General features: G+C 40.0%; 1 protein-coding gene across 1 annotated transcript in view; it reads right to left on the bottom strand.

The window, feature by feature from the left end:
* Positions 1 to 3,499: 3,499 nt before the first annotated feature.
* Positions 3,500 to 21,640, bottom strand: part of EPSTI1 (epithelial stromal interaction 1) — an 84,985-nt gene continuing 66,844 nt past the window's right edge. Inside the window, exon 11 of the mRNA XM_051778749.1 lies at positions 3,500 to 5,473. The gene's annotated coding sequence lies outside the window, so the exon portion shown is untranslated. The remainder of the gene's footprint in view (positions 5,474 to 21,640) is intronic.

Below are 21,640 nucleotides of genomic sequence, written 5' to 3'. Positions count from 1 at the left end.
GAAAACAAACAGGTAAACAGGAGTCCTTCACTAGGAGGTTCTTCCCACTCTGCTCATGAGCATTTGGATTCTTCCAGGTCTCCTCATTGTATGGATATCATGGGTAGATCAAGCACTGTGGAAAGGTCCCTCATTCTGCTCTTGTCCCTTTACACTGAGTGCAGGGACCACATTTAAAGAAAGGATCACTAGAAAGTGTGTGAGAGGCAGGAGGGCTTGTCTGGAACAGCTGAGGAAGGAGAGGCATGCATAAATAAATTAAAAAAAAATCATCCACTTTACTAAAATCCAATCACAGAGGGTGTCAAGGGGGAGAATAGATGAGCTGATGTTAGAGGCAAGACTGTGAGAGGCAGAGCTCTAGCAGATATGTAAAACAATTTTGTGCCTCATTAGGCAGTCCCAGGGTGTCATACATAAAAGGACCAACCCCCAAATTGTGTGACACAATGTCTATTCTTTGCCCCTTTGAAATCCATCTAGAATCCACATTCTCACCCTAGTGTCATGAGAGTGTCAGAATCTGTTCAGGTAGGAGATATTAAGAGTAAAGCTGACAGAATGGGCTCTAAACCTTGTTTACCCTTCCCTCACCCATGCCGAAGCAGTGCCACACAGTAAGATTAGACACATTTCTCCTGATACTGGCTGTAATGAGAAACAAGAAGTAATAAGGTGATTTATTATCTCCTGTCTCTCCCAAAGACCTCAACATGCTGGCTCTGTCCTGCACTCCTCGGTGACTGGTTTCAGAGAGACAGAACTCTACTCACTCTTGTGCTGCAGCAAACTATCCTGCCTGTTCCCCAACACAAAGAAATGAGGAGACGAGGCAAGTTGCCAGGTTCTCAGAACTTTCCCTCATAAAAGCAATATATGTGCTTATTGTTCTTCTAGATTACAAAATTTGGAAAGGAGAAGAGAAAACATAAATTGCACAGTTTATTTTATGGAATAGAAAACACAGCACCCCTGCTGCAGTGAAGTCCGTTGAGCCCATAAATGTGTCATGGCTTGATGGAGAGCACCATAGTCACTCAAATGAGTCAAGATTCCACAAGACGACTTTCTACTGAGCTCAGCATGATTTACCAAAATTGAGGGAGAATGAAGAACTATGGAATGGCTTTAGTGGCTGTCTCCCAGCTTCAGACACTCCATCTCTTAACTGCTGTCAATCTTCTGCACTCCCAGGTTTCCCAGGATCTTGGAGTCAGGGGCCTGTTGTGCCAAATGTTGTACTAACAGAAATGAACAAACAGTCGTTATCCTGGAGATGTCATGAGGCTATCTCAAGATTTTTACTTTTTACACTTTAAATAATGTACCTGAATGGAATCTAAAGGAGGCATGAGATATTTAATGTAGAATTTTGAATTTGTTCAGGATAAATTAGATTCTTGGCCTTTCATGCCAGAATGCTTTCTTCACCCTTGATCCTCTTGATTTCTTTGAGACTTCTGGTGAAATAAAGGTGTAATGGATCCAAATCATGTTGCTGAAAGGCAGGCACCAGTATAGCTATTACTGGTACCACTGAGCATATAAGCAACAGCAGGGGATCCAGTTTCCACTGCTGGCTGAGTAGACAGCTTTCCAAAAGAGTGGTATTGGTACAATGACGGTATACTGCAAAGTTAAATTAATATTTCTTCTGTCTCACACTGTGTGGGACAACAAAAGTAGGGTGAGCAACTCAGGCTACCCCTATGGCTGCCATAGTCCAGCTTCTTATATCACTGATAGAAAGAAAAAGTCACAATCACTCAGGCTATTCTGTGTCATTTGTCAGCCTGGTCCACTGGCTTCTTGAAGTCCCTAAAAATGTCTTCTGTTTTCACTCGGTTGGTCTTTGTAAGTCCTGCTGTGTCTGACAATACTGAAAGTAGTCTCCAGTACCTCACTTAAATGAGGCAGCACCAGTGTCACACCAGATTATAATTACAAACTGTACTGATAGGCCCAGTGGCCTTCTTCATTAGAAATATAAGTTCCATAATGTAAATCTGGGAATCTAAACAGTTTTTTATGTATTGATTATGTTAAAATGACAAGAAACAGAGCCAACAAGCTTGAATTTCAAAACAACTCAGCAGAAAAAAAGAAAAACCACAACAGTCCTTCTCTTAATATAGAGGATTATTCTGGAGGACACAAACCTTAAAAATGAAGCTGGTATTCTGTTTGCTGAACCTACAGTGTTTATCTCATTGCTTTTGCAATATAAAAGAGCAGTATTTAAGTAAAAACTAACTTCAGATATTTCTGTTAATACTGCAGGCAATTCTTTTGTATTCTCTTAGGGCCTTGTTCTTTCCTCTGAAACTCTCTCAGGCTCAGGTTGGATGAGGGTCTGAGCAACCTAGTCTAGTTGAGGATGTCCCTGCTCATTGCAGAAGGGTGGACTTGATTACCTTCGAAAGTTCCTTCCAACCCACACCATTCTGTGGCTCTAAGACTGTATGTGGCCAACGGGCTTAATTTGACATCTGATGTTTCTTGCTCTGCAGCAAGGATATAAAGGGGAAACCACATACCCCCTGGTTATTGCTTCCAGAACCTTACCACACAGTGTGTCTGGGTTTGGGGTCTACTTTGACACACCTGAAATGTACTACAGGGGATTGGGAGAGCAATTTGAAGCCATCACTGAGCAGACTTTGGTCTGAGTGTCTAGTCCAGCACAATGTCAGCACATGTCCCAGCTCAGTCCCAGTAGAGCTGTGACTGCATAAGACTGGTGCTGTGCCCAGAGTAATTACATCTGTCTCTGAAGAAGAATAAGGAGCTTGGACAGAATGACAGGGCAATGTAATTATACTTCTTCTGGAGCTAATTCAGGGACCACAGCATTAGGCTGAATTGCATAGCCTAGATATTTCAGAATTTATTAATTCTGAATTATCTTTTCTAAATACTCAAAAGTGAGAGATTTAGTGTTGCAGTTATAGGTACCATCCATCTCTCCCTCCTCCTTGTATTAGCAGTGTCTCACATGGTGTTTTCCGTTTCAGTCTCAAAACCCATAGTGCAACCACATGAGCCTTAGAACCCCTCCATGTTCCAGCCTCCATGAGGAGGCATGACTTGTCAGAGGACATCTGACACAGTTTCCCATTCAACCTTGGAAAAGAACTTCTGCCATTTTCAGGATTGCAGAATGGAGAAGCACAACATTAAAGGAATGAAAACTAATGGTGTCAAGCACAAAGGAATCAGCCTAGGTTAATAATATTGGAAGGTCATTATTTTTGCTGGCTTTTCAGAAGGGTTTTTTTCAAAGCAGCTCAGATATGTTACTATGACAAGCACAGCATAAATGCTCAGCCAGACAATCAGACAGTGTACCTTCACCTTATTACGTGTGACTGAAACTGCAAACAGCTCAGATCAACCTCAGAGATATTAAATTAGAGCTGAGTCTCACTCTCTCTCCCCTACAAAATGAGCTGAGCTAAATCTGAGATAATGCCCACATCAAGAGACATGACGAACTATATTCCACTGGGTGAAGATTTATTTTTAGTTTTTCCATAGAATATTTCTGATTATATGAACAATGGAAAAGAAGAAAAAATCTCAGCATTAGAAATGCATTGAATCTGTACATGCATTATGTAGCAGCTGGGGGTTCTGTCTTTCAGACAGAACCGAATTATGATTCTTGCATAATGTAACAATATGATAACTAAAAAGAAGGCCTGGGTTGAAATGGGTAGCAGATAATATTACAGAATTACAATAACAAGGTCATTTGAAAATGAGAGCAAGTAAGCAACTCAAGGAAAGAAAGTAGATATAATGAAAAGAAAGGAAGCATTCATTATGGGGTGGGTGTAGAGCAAAGAGTGAGTTAGATTCCTAAACTAAATTGGCACATACAGGCTGCATTTATATCACTGCAGTTTTGAAAAAACGTCTCCCATTCCCCATGTTGTTATTGCAGTTCTTAGGGGGATAAAAAGATCTTGCATCATAAACACTGAGCTGAGCAGCATTGTCATCATCATCATCACCACAGTAAACTAGTTTAGGCCATCTCAAATAGTATGGTAGTTACTTTCTGGCTATACCTATATTTATGACCTCTGTCATAAATAGAACAGAGGCAAGTTATAGGCTAACATGCTGTCCTAAGACCACCCCAACTGATTATTGCTAAAAATTCTCTGACGTATTTTTGTCTTTTTGTTCTACTATTTTCCCAGACAGTTTCTGGACACTGATAGGGAATAAACTGGGTGAGGGACAGCTTGAATATCCACACTCCTTTCTGATGAGTGAGGGGAAAGTTTTGCCATGTGGAGATGAATTGTGCTGTGCCACTTGGCCTCAGGGGCAGACTGTGTTCCTCGGTCTGTTTTATTTGGTAGTACAAAATGAATCCTTTCAGAATCATAACAGTCAAATAAGGTACCAGAAGACAGGAAAAAAGACAATCATAGTCATTATTCTTAAATAGGGAAAAGATTAGTCAATATCAATTTCTAGAAAAAAAATCTAGAACAAATAATTGACTACACTATATATAAGTCCCTGAAGGATAGCAAGAAGATAAATAATAGTCCACTGGAATTCATCACAAACATATTGCATTAAACTAATTTAATTTCTGTCCATAACGAGATTTTACAGCTAGAGCTGAAGCAGTTAATTTCACATATTTTGATCTGAACACTGTCTTATATAACATTCTCATTAAAAGATTTCCACATATATAGCCTTGGTGGATCTTCTGTAGTGTGGGATAAAATTGACCAGATAATTATACGCTAAGAATATTTTCTCTGGTTCACTGTTCAGTTGGAATGATTTACTTTACTGAGTGGCATGCTAGAGGGATCTGTCTTGGATCTTACTCTACTTGACATTTTAATTAATCACCTGGATGATGGAAAAGAAAATATCAAATATTAGATTTGCAGATGACTTGAAGACAAGAAGGACAGCAAATGCATTGGAGGACAGAGCTAGAATTTAAGGAGAACTTGAAAAATGAAGTGTCAAATAGCATTCATTCAAAGTGCATAAATGCAAGATATCACACTAAGGCAAGAGTAATCAATGGTGCATATGGTACAAAAGTAATCAGGGTACACAGAGCCTTCCCAAATCTTCGTTCGCGAAGCCTAGCCATGAATCAGGGCACACATGTGGTATACAGTATAACAACAGTACAACCAGTAAAGCACTCTTCTTCAAGACAGGTTCTGAAGGTTGTGAGGTACTTCTGTACCCTGTGGGGGTACCCAAGCATGGCTGTGCAATGGTAGCAAGCTTGTAGACTGAAGGAGTCAGGGCTGAGGACCCAACTCTTGTGGGTTCACTTTTAGATGGTTTACTTGAGTCTGGCTCTAGTCTGGTCTTGTGGACTGTCCATCAGCAGAAAATGTTCAATAAGTAGACTCTTGAGGAACATCGTTTGTTTTAGTTTTGTCCCAAAGAAAAGCAGGTCATGCACCTCAAGATTTCTCTGTAATACAAAATAAACATGTTATATGGGGATGAAGTCAACCACTTCAAAAGTACTCTTGTAACAACTGAAATACTGATGTACATGTATATACCATTGGACATCATAAATTGAAACAAATATTTTCCGTTGGCAAAATGGCAGACATCAGATCACGTTTTACAGACAGAGTAACAGCTCGCAAGTCATACTGTTTTGTCCCACGTTTTGTAAGAGCTCAGATGAAACTCTGTTCAGTTTTGGTTATGAGAAAGACAAGCTGGAGTCAGTCTAGAAGAAAGTGATTTTAAAATCACTTGGGAAAGATTAAAGGACTTGGGGTTGTTTAGCTTAAAAACTGATTTGGTACATGACAAAAGACGACAAACACTTTTAGAGAGAAGAGAATAATCTGTTCTTCTTCCCATGATGGATAGCACAAACAAGAATAACAGGAAAAGTCTCCCAAGCCTATGCTTGGGGAAGCACCAGCACAGATTGCCTATGGAGATATGGCAGTCTCTATCAAGGAGGATCAGTAGCAATTAGACAAGCAAGCGGTATAAATGATCCCTCCTTAGGCTAGGTGGATGGACTAGGCAGCTTCTGAAGGTCCCTCCCAATCCAGTTTTTCCATGACTCCTCTTTTTTCCTCCTGACTCAGTGGAACTACATTATTTTTTCCCAATGGTCCTTGTTTCAAGCAGTGGGGAGCAGAATGGTTTGTGTCAGAGAGAAGCTTAGGATGTTTTCCTAGGATACAGTCTGAAGCTGCTAAGGTGAAACATCCCTAGGAACCTACCCTGCATACCTGACTCCTGTGGAGGTCCCACTCTTGCCACTGAACTATTGGATGGAAGAGGTGTTTTCATTCACTTCAGACCATGGTTTTAAGTAAATGTGGTTATGCTTTGCTGGGAGAAACCATGGCAATACAGATCACATGCAGAAATAGAATTTTATGTGACTTGGAAAATGTGTTGCATATTTATTTGGGCATTTGAAGAAGTGCTGAGAAGATTGCAGTGAAGACTGGAACCTGTATATGTTGTGCTTGTCTGCTGAACCTGAAGCCTGTATATGCTGTGCTTCTGTCTAGTGCCTTCAATAGAAGAACATAAGGACATCAGAGATTAAAAAAAAGTAGAGGCAATTGGAATTACCAGTTGCAGTGGCATATCCATAGGACAACTAAAACAAACACCTGACACTGACTGCAATCCTTACATAGAACACGATATTCTCTGGATTCAGCTAGTACTAAATAGATGCTAATTGCATAATCTGTATGTTTAATAAAATATTTATTTCTTTATTTTAATAAATTAAACAAATAATTAATCATTAATTATATTACATAATAATATAAAATCTATACACAATAAATATTTAATTCATTAAACATATTTAATAAACCTAGTGTATATGCAAACTCCAAGGAGGAAATGTGGCTCACTGTTGGTCTGCATATCTGCATATCCTCTCTGATATGGTACAAATGACACTAAACAGATGCCTTTTCTGAAGTCAGCTGCAACAGGGTGAGGCTTGAGCAGATCCATAGAAGGCCAGACTTCTCACACATCACAGGGTAGTTGCTCTTCAGGAAAAACGTGACATTTAGCACTGAGTCAAGAGAAACACAATGGCCTAAGCAGTGCTGTATTATTGTGTTGATGACTAGGTGTGCAGTGGCATTTAAAAAATGAGCACTGGCTTTTTAGTGCTCTACAAACTCTGAACCCGGTCCTTTAAAGCCTCCATGCGTGGAATTCACATTGACTTGTGTATACGGAGGACTAATATTCAGGTCAAGCCTGAATATTAAATAATAACTTGTCATTCCTGATGTTGCTGCTTAGAGCTGGCATCATATTGTTTTGTTTAGGCAGAAACTGTTAAAATTTTTTTCATACTCTGGGTTTTACTAACTGAGAAGACTAATATATTTAAAGCAATTATTACAGAAGGGAAACCTACACTCTTTTTCAACCCGCAAAAAAGCCCCAAATCTGAACAAGAATAACACTGGCAAAATCTATAAACAAAACAATTGCTGAAACAAATAGTCAATGTTAAAAAGAATATGAGGCCATTCCAGAACAACCTCTGTCTTTTTAGACAGTCTAAACAGGCTGGCTACAACAACATGAGAAATTTGGCTTTTCCAAGCTACAACATATTTTTCTTTTTTTTAGCAGCCAAAAAGCTCCATAGGCAAGGAGAGCATACAGCCAAGTTTAATATACAGTGAAATAAATTGTAGAGGTGTAGGTGTTAGTGGAGCCTGAATACAATGAACTACTAGAGGTGGGGAAACTGTGTCTCCTGGTCTCCAGGACTCTGCAATTTATCTCTCTGTGATAAACTTCATATGTTGAAGCTGGACTGAAATTAACCTCTGCTGAAGGCAAGATTTGTCCCTAGAGGAGGTTAGTTCTAGAAACCGTATCAATATACACAGTTTATTTGTTCCACAGGGAAAATATATTAAGAACCTGTAGCTGTGGCATGACTCATCTACTCACAATGTACAAGGAGCTGGAAATTCCTCCATTTTACGAAAATAGAGCATGTCCCTTGAGTATCTGGAAAACAGACGCAGTGGTTTTACATCAAGCAAAGTCTTGCTTGTCTAAGCCAGAATGAGTAAAAATGGAAGTGCAGGGATAGAAAGACTGCTGATTTCTAGAAAACTGGAGAACTGCAAATATAATTGACTGAAAGGTAACATATAGAAGCAGCATACTTTTATGTAGTGGTTGATATACCTATTATATTGATTTTTTTTTTTCAACTAGAGCTTAACACGTAAACAGAGTCCATAGTATTTAGTAAATTGTGCTTAGTTGGAAACTTAATAATTAAAAGATGAATAGTCCATGAGCAGAAACACTACAGGACCAGCCGTTGTTACATGAATGGCAGATGGCATGAGCAGCCTTGCAAACTTTAAGAAACTTGTTTTCCATTTGAATGAGAATAAATAGAAAATGTAATGAAATGAGGTTGCTCTTTCACCATTCTCAGGTTGGATCCAACTCTTCCTGAAGTTGACGATGGTTTTGTTCCATGTAGAGTGGCCACCTGTTGTAAATGGTTAGCCGAATTCCACTTTCAGGTATATTTTAGGGAAGAATCTGGGGAGATTGTGACTCAAGGTTTACTTTAGAGCAAGGTATTCAGTCTCATTTCCCAACCCTACACAAAAGACAGTTAATTCGTATTTCTGGGGTTTTATTTCCTTCAGGGTGATAATGTATCCGGTACTACATGCTTGTTCAGCACATTATTACCCTAGCTTGGCTGGTGTCCCTGGGCAGTGCTCTCTGACACATGACATTAATAATATTAATGATGGGAAAGAAAGATCACCATTGGTGTTAGTTCCCTGTTCTGTGGAGAGGCTGAAGGTGTGTAAAGAGCTGGAAGGTATTGGTACCGTCTTTCCTCTGCGTCAGGATTAAGGCCACTGAGGAGGACAAACCTGCCATTCTGCTGTGCGTAGAGCATAAATCCAGAGTTTTTTAGGTCATGTCCATTACAAGCACCACATTTATTTGTGGTGTAGCAACAGTAGCAGTACTAGTTGAAGTAGAAGCAGCAGTAGTTGTAGTAGTAGTTGCAACAAATGTCCAGGCATTAACTGACTGGCCTTTTTCAAGGGAGTTATCACTGGGGGCTAGATGAAGGAGGTGTGTGGGTAATGTGGGGTCTACTAGCCCCATCACACTAATTCCTTCAGTTGCTGCTCATTAATCTATTTGGTTATTACAATAATCTCTTTGACTATTTCATTAATCTCTTTGACTACAGCTAGAGTTAATGTTAAGGCAATTTTTCTTTTGTGTACTTCCCCTGGCTGAGTCTCCTCCAATTTCTGGAGCATTGCAATAGCTTTTACAGCAGCTTTGAGAATACCTCCACTAAGATATGCATGTTATTTACTGAGAAATTCCAAAAGAAAAAACCTGCCCTTTAAAATAAAGTTTACTAGACCTAGGCAAACAGATTTAGAAACACTAGAGCCAGAGAATTTTTATCTACATGAAAAGACTTTTTTTTTTACCAACCAACAACTGTGCTTCATGGATAAGCCCCAGCAGAAGAAAATATATCCATAGCTGTTACAGCTGCTCTAAAGGGCTATTGCCAATATCTGGCTTTCTGCTTTCTTCTCAGTGTTTTGCAACTTCAAAATAAAGTTATTTCTTTTCTAAATATCCTCTGAACTGGAAAATATAACCTCCAGGATTTCTCCCATGATTTTCTGTACACAGGCAAGCTGAACAAACACAGGGCTATTCTAAGACAGAAGCTTTTTCTTTTGTATGAATGCAGGTCTGATGATCAATGTGAAGTGTCCTCCTATCCAAAGCACAAAGATTTTGGTGGTCTGAGTTCTTTTGGTAAACACATTTGTTTTTCTGGAAGGCAGTATGGAATTTCACATAGGCTCTGCTTAGGAAGGAGACTGCACTGTAGGCACTTAAGTTTTGTGTATACTTTGGAAGATGGTAGCCAGTGTATTTAAACATATTGTCATTTCATTCCCAAAATGTCGTGTCAGTTCCCAATAAAGTTCTGACAAGAAGGCCAACAAGGACCAGTCATAGTTTCACTCTCAAGGTTAGCTGAATGTGTTACAAATACTAGCACCACAATTAGCATTGATTACACTGACTGGTAGCACTGGTATGAGACAAGTACAGACCACAGCTGAGCAGGGACACAATTAAGCTTGGGAAATGCTACTTTAAGTCCTCTTTTGCAGAGCTGTTTGCAGCCTGCCATACCATGCCATGTGAATGATGCAGCAAATTGTTCAGTGCATCAAGGAAGAGCTTATGTGTTCCATGCACCTTGCTTTCCTCCAGCCTCTGTTGACTCCCATTCAACCATGCCACCACTCAGGGTCTGCTTTCGTTCCTCAGAAATTACTTTACCTATCCTGTTTTGTTTTGACATGTACACAGCTGACTCTTTGATCAAACTTCATCTTGAAAAAAACCTCTGTGCATGTAACTTGAAGCTATCAAAATAACGGAATAGAACCAGAGAATGTCCAAGGGACATGAAAACATAAAAGCTGGTTGTACTTTAGCAACATGCTATACTGCAAACTGTGCTGATTGAACTATCCATGGTAAACCATGCTTATTTGTGGCTGACTGCCTCATAAATTTTCATTTGGGAACTGAAATGGAATTTTGGGGTTGGATATGGATATGGGTTGGAATTTTGGATATGGTATTAATTAGGAAGGAAACTGGCTGCCATATGCTTGGAGATAAAAACCTTTTCTGGTGGGCATCTGGTTTTGTATCATAACCAAATTGTTAAAGAAGCATTTTACTGCAAAAGATATTTTTATGTAATACTGTTACCTCTCACTGGAGGAAAAGAGAATGAAACATGGAGATGATTGGATTAATGAGAAAAAATCTAGAAAAAAGACTTTCTGGCTACAACAGATTCTTAAGAATTAAGTTTTGATTGGGAATGCCCACTAATTAGTCCATGCATAGCTCCCATATCTGTGTAAGTAGTTGGACAGTTCTCATCATGGCACTTTACATTATTCATTTGGCCACTTTGTCAGGACCATAAGATCATTATAAACATTCACAAAGCTATGCATAGCTACCACATCTGTCCTATAGCTCATAAGTGCTGCTGAAACACATCTTACACACAAGCATTGTATCATGGTGTGCAGTTTTTAAAAGCTAGGTAAGAGTTTGACGGTGAATTCTGATTAAGGCTCTGTGGCATTGATCAACCTCAGACACCAAAGCGGAGCTTCTTCAAGCTTTTCAGGAGTTTGATCTCCTTCCCAGTTGCAGAGCACAGCTACCTGCAATTCAGGCCCTGCATGGGCTTTCTTACTCTGCTCAGCCCTAAGTGTACATCAGGGCAACACAGCTATAGCAGGAAAGCCAGAAAAGTGAAGAAAAAAATTTGAAGGATGCCCACTAACTACAGTCAGACACAAAGCAATGGAAAACATCACAGTAAAGGAGGCAGGGACATCAGTGTAGAATGCTTTTTGGGAGAGGAAAAGGCAAGTTAAAGGACATACTAGAAGAATGAAATTCATTAGAGGGCTTGTAAAACACAGGAAAGAATAGAGTATAAGCAAGAAAAGCAAAAAGTGACTGAAGGCTGAGTGGCAACTGGAGTGAACAACTCAAGCAATCAACAGAAAAATTGAAAGCTGACAGCAATCCAGGAATTCAGGGAGTGAAAGACTAGAGCCAAGCTGACTGTCAACATGAAAATTGAAGTCTGGTCTCCCAAGGAAAGGAGGACTTGAAATAAAGGGAGGGGGGGGAGGAAATCAGGAAAAAGGAAGTTGAACTCACCAGAAGATAGAAAAGAGACAAGTTAGTTGGATTCCAAAAGACAAGGAAGATGAAAGGGGAATAGAGATGGACCTAACAGGAGAAAACAGTAAAAGTGCAAGTCTGGCACCTCTGCAGCAGCTTTGGGAGTCAAACAACAGGTGCCTTAAGCCAGTGCTCATCAAGACCCAGAAACACAAGAAGCAAGCAGCGAAAGAAGGGTTAAAAAAGCCTTTCTGGGAAAGCTGACAAAAGTCAGGGAGATGGGCTAGTGGTAGTCCTGCCATCTGTGTGGTGCCAGACAACTGTGAGAAAGAGACTGCAGCCCAGCAGAGGAGGTGATCTGGGACATGCCATGATGCTTTGAGTCCAATTGCTTCGTGAGGAGTACCGTGGAAAAGACAGTTTTGTATTTCTTAGTCCAAACTGCATATTCCTAAGACTATCCAGGGCCTGAAAATCTGACTGCGGCTTGTGCCTGCTGGTTTGAGGAGAAATAGGTGTCTTAAGTAAGAGTTTTTACTTTTTATACTAAATATATTTTGTGCATGACAGAAAATTTGGGAGACAGAGAACAAGCAATCAGAAAGGGCAAGAATTTCTCTGTCCTGGTGGCAGACGTTGGGATTTTCTGGAAGCTCAGAATCACAACTCTCCCTAAAGAGCTTCCAAAAGAGGAGATATCTCTTACCCTGATGTGCTTGGCTGGAGAGCTTGCTTTTAGCCACATATTAAAATTAGATGTCAGAAAACTCAAGGTCAAGCTTTTGTTTTTAGCAAAGCTTTAAATTATTAAAAAATTTAAGGACACACTTTAGAAAGGGTCCATGGTTGGAAAGCTAGTGGAAAATATTTAGCAGATCTGCAAAGCAGTTCTATTTATTTATACGGAAGACCTCTTCTGCACCAGAGCAATTTCAGTCCATGAAATGCTCAAAGATGCAGTGCCACCTTTTGGACAAATGGATGTCATGTTAGGTCAGGCATGAAGTTGAAAGAGGGAGAGAGAAATAACAGATGTCCAGAACTGGCTCTCTGAGAAATGATCAGTAGCAAATGGAGAAGATAATTGGAAGCAGTACTCATAAATGGCTGTCTGCTTTTTCTTTAGCAAATGTGTGGCTTTATTTCCCAATTTACTTGAAAAGCTTTTTAAGGTCAGTGAAGTCCACACCTGTTTTAAAAATAAGAAAGCAAGTAAAAAATAAAGAAGAGAAAAAAAGTACACTGTGGTTGGTTATACAGAACCGGAGTATGGGTGTTAACTCAGGGCTGGGCCTTGCTGGTTGTAATGTTAGATAAGCAGTACTAAATTCTCCGGTGACTACAGTGGGGTAGTGCATGATCCTCACCATTTAGGGAAGAACATTCAAACAAATATGTATGCCATCATCTAGATGGAAGGGGACCACCACTGTAGTCTTGGAGATTTAAGGGCTGACAGCAGAGAAACTGTATGTAGTTCTTGTCTAGCAAAGGAATACTTTAAATGATATATCAATCATTTTCAGTGAACTGTGAAGTCTGTGTATTACCTGGAATAGCCAAAATGTCAACAAATAAGAAGGAAGTTAACCATAGAGAAAGGTGAACTGATTAGTCTGGAAATCACATATCCACCCAGTGGTACCCTCCTACTGTGCTGTGCATCCTTTCAGTAATCTCTGTGGGTTAACTGTTTCCTTGAAAACACTAAAAGGATACTGTGCAAATAAAGTGCCCAGCACTGTAAGTACAATGAAAAAACACCCAAGACTCTGCATCTTTCTGCAGTGTGAATCCTTTGGATCCTTGTACCAAGGCCAAATCTGAGAATGAAGTCTTAGAAAATTTCCTTAATTTCTTCTCCATGTACCATAACAGCAGCAGTGGACATTGCAGCCCTTGCTCAGGTAGCCCTCCACAAAATGATATAAATCTGTAGAACAGTCATTAGGGTATCCTAGTACTTTCCTGGAAATGCTGCAATAAGGACTTGCAGTCTGAAGGAGGACAATATTCTGGTCCAGGCTTCTGCTACTGCCAGATCTGTAACCCACCGAGTGGATGGCAGGATAAAATTCCAGCAACAAATATAAGATTTTTCCATTTTGTCACTGCTACCACCTTCTTCAGCCTCCACATTACCTTCTAGGGAGCAGAGATAGATCTCAGGGATCTGGGGACCCTTCTCGTTTTGTGCGAAATTACTGCTAGGTGTCTTGGTGGTCCTGGGACCCATCACATATGTAATCTGTCTCTCTCCTGTGTGCCAGCACAGGGATTGTTATTAGACTTCTCTGTGTGCTTCCTCTTCTCACCAACTTGGCTTATTGCAGTCACAGATAGTTTTCTCCAGATGGGTGAAATACAGAGCATGCATGTGTTGCTTTCTAGCAGGGAAGAGGTGCTTTCAAGAGTGACACAATGTTCTTGTTCCCAGTGGCATATCTGTGCTAAGACAGCTCTCTTCCCAGTGTTTCACTTTGTGCTCAAACCACAACACACTTGTCTTTAGCAATAAAGCATTCTGTCTCTATCTCCCAGGCCATTCCAATAATGCTGTGGACTGAATATGATTTAATCTACAGCTGAAACAAAAATATAATGAAGAAAATGCATTTAAACTGACAGAAATCCTTTTAATTCCATCCAAATTAGATGTTTTGTTTTATTTTTGTGTGTTTTTCTCATGCTTTAAAAAAACATAACGTAGCTGAAGTTAGTCTTGAAATACCATTAGAAGAATGCTACTTATATTATGTATAGCATACTATGCTTCCAAATTTTGAAATATTTCAATTGTTCTAGTATGAAAAAAATAATTTGATAGAATTTTATCCCTTAAAAAAAATCCATTTGTTTTTATCTGCAAATATTTATGGATCTTGCCAAGAATTCAAATATTGGCTGTCCAAAGCATGTTTCTCCTTAGTAAATAAATGATACAAATGACTAAATATGTCTCATTCTAATAATATATTTTATTTTTTGTTATATACATAATAAAAAAAATTGTGTTTGCACAATTTAGCAATGGATCTGAAAACATAAAAGAAATGTTTTCAGAAATGTGAAAGGCAGACCTCTCACAAAAAATTATATTAGAAGTTTATACTATACTCAAATTTAGTTCAAATGCTTCTACTTCACCTTTTGTGCAGCAAGTGGCATGCACCAGCAAATGACAAATGACTGCTTATGTTTTTTATGCTCTGTGCTTGCCTGTTCTTGTGCCTTTACTGTTACTGTGCTGTATTGCTCTTCTGTTGATTTTTTGAAAATACACCTTGTATGAAAATACGACAAAACAGCTAAACCAAAAGAAATGTGATAATGTGTAATTCTGTACACACACAGTAGCTGCTGTATCCATCATTTTGCAAGTCAAAAAAAGGTGATGAGGAATGCAAAGCCTGACCTGAACTCTTCTCTTACACCAGCTTCATGGAGACACCAAAAAATTCAGATGCAGTAGAATGGAATGTTAAGCCATTGTTTGTCTTGTCATGGGCAACTAAACTTGTTAACAGGAGCAATGCTTCCTTACACTTTCCCTGGGTAACAAGTTTGGTGGAATCTAAAATACTTTTAAAGGAGAACATGTACATTAAAAAGGTGGACCAGTAATCTACTGGGCTTAGGAAAAGAATGTCCAAATCTCATTTGTACAACAGTCTCCAGTGACTGAGAGGGAGGAAATAAGGTTTTAGTCCTATTAAAAATATGGACTAAAGTAGCTGCCATGCATGAGAGTAAGGTGATGGGTTAAACCTGAAGTCATGCTGCAATTATTTTTCCTGAGGTGCTAAACATCTCCAAATCACCATCCAATATTCATGCTAACACACTGCAATTAGAGAGATGACTAAGTAGCAATACACGCTATTCAAGGAAGGAAACCTGCAGACAGCTACAAAAGCTTCTCTTCACAACTGCAACAAGAAGGTCTTCTAGTGAGTGCAACAATTTCAGTTAGGACACCAAGTTAAATTTTCAAGTCCACACGCAGATTTTGTTTTCCCTTGACAGGACCAATATTGTTAAAGAAAACCAAACCAAACCTTCTCTAGGACAAACACAACTGCAATGAGCAGCTTTTGAGGTAATAGATTGTCCCCTGTATTAGAAGCTGAATCAGTATAATTGCTTTTAAACTGTCACTCTGTAGTTACTCTATGCAAACATCCTCTGTAGCTACACATGGAACTTTGTTTGGGTCTTTTTCTGATGTTTGAAATACTGTGCTTTTCTATCGTTGTTGATGAGTCACAAATCAATCTGTTATGAGCCTGTTATCTCACATGAATGCCATTAGAAACCAAATGATGTGCCCACAGCTGGCATGACATGAAGTGAGAGTGTGTGCTGTCTGTAGACTGCAGGTGACCCACCTGCACTTCCCATGGAGATTTTCAGTATTTAAGTGTGAGTAGCCTTGTAAAAATGGGTTGGTTTTTCTGAGAAGCACTTAATCTTGGTGTAAAAGAGTGAGATTTCATTCACCTTGAGGGATTTGTACCCAATTCCATTATGGCTGAATCAAAGCTATTTTCTTAATTCAAATCTAGTAGGAAATGTTTTTTGTTTACTGCTCTGGTTTTGGGGGAGAAAGAGCTTGCAAGACAACAGATTTTGCAGATTCTTTCCAATGTTCCCAGAGATAATAACACTCCGAAATATTATTGGAAGATTGTGGTAAAATTCTTGGGGCCAAACTCCTCAAATCCTCTTGCCTTTTCCATAGTAGTTTATGTTGTTGTCAGGATCTGCCTGGATCACTTGAGCAGAAACCACAGCTCAGTGGACACCAGAAATTGGCTCCCAAGAAAAGAGTGCTCGTACTTGTACTTGTACTTGTACAGTTTATACATTATTGTTGTGTGTGTGGAAATACTTTCCATGCAGAAGGTTTGAGGCTTATTTACACTTAGAGCAGTCCTGATGCAGCAGTCAGCAGAGATCAATTTGTGCAGCTGGGCCAGTTATAGTCCACTCTAGAGCCCACTATGGAGAGAAGCAACAATCACATGCTCTGCTGATGTGGTGCTTAACGCAACCTATGTGTGTCCTTCCCTATTCCTAATTGTCAGCACTGGAGCATCTATATTAATAATCTGCCGCCAACTGTTCCTAAGAAAAGCCATGGGAGTTGCCTCACATATTCATGCCTGCTCTATGTGTGCAGCTGTGGCACTGAAGTAGCAAAAGAGAATGAACAAAATATACTTGGGCCTCTGCCCTCGTTTCTGGCCCAGTTCTGTAGACCTTATGTGCAGTGGACTGTATGAGTAACCCTGTTATGCAAATATACTTTCTAGAAGTACAGAGTAGCTTATATCTTACTCATCAGCAGAAAGTTAAATACTAGGTGGAAGAAGGATCTCCTCATCCAGATTTCCTCTGTCTGATTTTGCAGTCTTTCTATAGATTTTTCGGTGAAAAACACTCAAAAATAAACATTCATGTGGTATCAGGCAGCATTTACAGTGCAGAAGAGAGTGTATTTTGACAATACCAATGTTTTCTATAATTGGTAAGACCGCAAAAGTACGTACTTGACTGAACTCTTGAGTGGCAAGTATTTTACTTGCAGTAAACAAGATCATCAGAGAGGCATTCACAGGAGAGAGACCAAATCAGAGAGCAAGCAGCAGATGGGGCTTGAGATTCAAAAATGAAGAGCACAGGCGACTTCATCTCCTAAATCTATTATTGATTAAACCATGAACAGTCAAGACTCTCATTTCACTCATGTTTAGTGCAGCAGCTCTTGGCTGCCAAGCTTAGGGTGTGAGTAACCTAGAAGGAATTAAAAAAGATCTGGGTAACAAAGTATATGCAGATAAAATGCAATCATACCATTATTACTGATATTAACTCATGCACAGCTGAAGCCATTTACATGGGTAAAAATCAGAGATGAAAGAAATCTTTAGCAGTACTGGTGGCAGCACATGTGCACAAGTGTGGGGCTGGCACAAAGTCCTTGTTTGTGAGTATCAGATCTCTTGAGTACTGCTATCTGCAACAGCTCCTTTTACTCCTTGGGAGACTGTCTCTTTCTCATCCCTGTAGTGGCTGATGTACATCTACAGTGGTACAGGCAGTTCTGTCTCATCAGAAAGTGATGCTTTGATCTTCGTTTTCTCCCTTAGCACCTAGTCCAAAGTAACAGATTTTCTTCCCTATCATGCTAACTAATTTTTTTTTAAGCAGTTGTTTTTTTAGAGGGGCTCTAAATTACGTTTTCTTTTCAATCTTTGTCTTAACCCCAACCTTCTCTTAAATATGATACCCAACCTCTTTTCCTTTTATTATAGGATTCTTTCTTTCTTCAAGCTGCTCTTCTAACAAAATCTGGACACTTTTTTCAGGATCATAACCCAGTGACAGCATAGTGACTGCCTGCTTCTTTAAGGCAAACAGCACCTATGCTGTTAATGAAGTTATTGCTCAACTCTTCCTACTTTCTATTCTACCTTGTGAACAGGGAAGTTTGACCAAACAAAGCCACTGAATAACCAAAGGCAGTGCATAGGGCTTAATTCTTATTGTTCTGTGTTCCTTCTTCCTGAACCTGAATGATACGGTTCCTGCTGAGTTTGAGCGATTTCCCTAAGGGCAGTCAGTAACACCAGTAGGCTTCTGAATTGCAAAATGCTACATCATGCTCATCCTGAAAATTTGTTGTCCTCTTACTTGCAAATAGTGGACTGAATCTGAGCTCTTCAGAGAAAGCGCTCTTGTTCTGCTCCTCCACCTAACAGCATACATAGAGTAGACCTTACTAAAGGAGCTGCACTGCAACAACCTCTGTCCCATTGCTCAAAACAAAAGCCTGGATCCATTTTCTTTACTCCCCCCATGAGGCATTTATCTACATGGATAAGATTCTCCTCAGCCTTCTCTTCTCCAGAGGATGAATGGTCCCAGCTGTCTCAGCCTCTCCTCGTCTCAAAGTTCTCCAATTTCTTCACCATCTTTGTGGCCCTTCATTGGACTCTCCCCAGCATGTCCATGTCTCTCTTCTACTGAGGAGCCCAGAACTGGACACTACTCCAGGTGTGGCCTCAGCAGGGCTGAGCAGTGGGCCGGGGTCACCTCCGTTGACCTGCTGGCAACACTTTTGCTCACACAAGGAGGCTGTTGGCCTTCTTAGTTGTGAGGGCACATTACTGGCTCATAGGCAGCTTACTGTCCACCAAGACCTACAACTACTTCTTTGCAGAGTTTTTTTCCAGTCGGTCACCAGTGTGTACTGATGCCCGGATCGTTCCTCCCTTGGCATTTCCCCTTGAATTCCATGAGGTTCCTGTCAGTCTATTTCTCCAGCATTGGATGGAAGCATGAACCTCTGGTGTATCAACCACTTCTTCCAGTTTTGTATCATCTGTAAAGTTGCTGAGGTGTACTCTCTGCCATCACCTTGGTCATTAATGAAGCTGTCAAGCAGTACTTGCCCCTGTATACACTACTGGTGACTGCCCTCCAGCAGGACTTCACATTACTGGTAACAGCCCTCTGGGCCTGGCCACGCCATCCGTTTGTCTCTATATACTTTGTCAGCTATGTCTATTTTAAGCACAAGTGGTAAAAACTGCAGTTTCCAGATGGAAGGCCCATCTTGAGCTGGAGAGCCATAGACTGTGTGTATCATGTGGAGGAGTTGTTGCAATCAACCTCTTGAGTGCTTTTGATTCTGTGATAAATTAGACAGTAAAGGCCCTTTTCAGCTTCCAACAGCACTTAATCCAAACAGAGCATGACCTTATCTACCTGCAAACTGTTATCATCATATTCTGCTCTCTATTTTGCTTCAAGGGATAGTTACATCTTGCTTCCTGCTAGACACACCTGGCCACATTGATTCTGCTCCATTTCTTAAGAAGTCAGGTCTTTAGGTAAGCAGTAGTAATTGCCAGTGGTGTACAGAGATTTATAGGTGTGTTCTACATCCTGTAGGCTTCAATCCTTTGAGTTGTTCAGAAACCTCTGAGATGGTTAGATGAGCTGGTTTGTTTTTTGCACTGGGTTCTTTTTTCTCTCCCATCTAAATTTATTAACATGATTTTCAATTACTTTTAGAACCCTGATAGTAATTTATTTTTAATTATCTACACTATGTAGCTGTAACTTGCTAAATATTCAGGTCAGTTTAAGGTCTCCCTCTAAAAGTGAGTATTACTGTCATGGAAAGGCTCTCAATCTAGTTCTAATATTACTATTAATTCTAATTAAAATAGTTCTTATCTGGCAGTTTTATGTCTGGAGTATTTTGTAAACATTTACCAATTAATTTTCACACAATTATTGCAAGATAGACGGGAAATAACAGTGAAAAATCTATAGCATAGAGTAAAAAGAAGAAAATCACTTATCTACAGTAAAAGGATTTCATGAGTTTGTATTGCCCATAGGTTCTTTCTCTTGGAATGTTGTGTAGTTCCCTGCACATGCATGTGGACCCACTGTACAGTAGCAGAAACTGTGCATCCTTGACAGCATGTGAGCTAATGTACACTCTGTTTTCTCTCAGTAGGGAATAGAGAGTAAAGAAGTTCACATCATCAGATTCAGCTTGAAATGAAGAAATTGAACCAACATAGCATGAGGATTTAAAGAGGCAATAGGTCTCCCCATCTTGATTCAGAGCCATAAAAAGAATTGGATTCCTCAGCATATGGTTAAACACCAAGGGAAAAGGACTAAATAGACAAGATTGGATTGAAAGGAAGAGAATAGATCTGAAATTCAAATTAGGAAAGCAATGCTAAGTCCTTGGCCCTGTTACCAGATTTGACACTGACAGAGATTAGTCTTGGCACCATCAGTAATGAGAGAGTTGGGGTGCTTTTTAAGCTAAATTTGCTGCCAATATCTAAAAGATTTGCCATCCATGGATGAGCACATTGTGTCAGAAGGCCAAGAGCTATTAATACAGTCACTACATAATGAGTGGGGAAGACCAAAGAAGCAGCCTGTGTAAGATTAAAGGCAGTTCCAAGTCAACACCATTTCTGCAGTGCTACAGTTCTGTGGATCAGCTACAATGGAAGTCTGGGACTCCAGGGCAGAGCATCAGTGATGCAAAGCCACTGACTGGCACATTTGCCATAAGAAGCCCAGGGGGCACATGCAAATTATTTCCCCAAGAAAAAAAAGAAAAAGAAATTGTTGAAATGATGGCTTTGCTCCTTGGAAAAGAATGATGCCAGTATGACAGTTCCAGGCATAAGATGGATGCACGATCTAATCACCAGCCACCAGAAAAGATGATGAAGAAGCTATTGCCAAGTGCTTCTAAGAGGTGTGTCATTAACATGCCGTGGGCTGAAGTCTCCCCCGGAGTTTTCCCATAAATGGTAAAAAGTACCTCCGAGCCTATGTTGCTTGCAAATGGCTCCAGAGGGCAGAATCCAGGCAGTCAGATGAAGCATGAGGTGGTGTGAAGGCAGAGAAACCATTCTTATTCAGGACTGGCCAGTTTTCAAAGGTGTAATGACAGAAGACATTATTGCCGTGTACAGGATTGGCTGAGTATGTGCAAGAAAAGATGTTTAGTGCATCCTAAACAGTTATTCCTGCTGTCATGAGATAGACAGTGACTGAAACAAGCTGAAAGTATGTGGTATGAATTACTAGTTGTGAGTGTGCAGAAAATAGTGAAAGGGATATACAGAGAACAAAGGGAAATGTCAGAAGCACAATACAATCTCAGTCAATTGTCTCCACCCACATCCCAAATAAGAAAGCCTTGTTAACTTCAATGGGACACAGCAGAGATCATGGCTGCTTTTAGTTCTTTTGAGCTGTGGAGACTATTGGGACCATACTTGGATAGGACCTATGATAAGAAAGGAGA

The sequence above is a fragment of the Manacus candei genome, unplaced genomic scaffold (genome assembly GCF_025592945.1).
Source record: "Manacus candei isolate 608988 ecotype Guabito, Panama unplaced genomic scaffold, ASM2559294v1 h1tg000014l, whole genome shotgun sequence".
Classification (NCBI taxonomy): domain Eukaryota; kingdom Metazoa; phylum Chordata; class Aves; order Passeriformes; family Pipridae; genus Manacus; species Manacus candei.
Note: the sequence above shows the minus strand (reverse complement) of the source record. Positions and strands in the feature narration are given on the sequence as shown.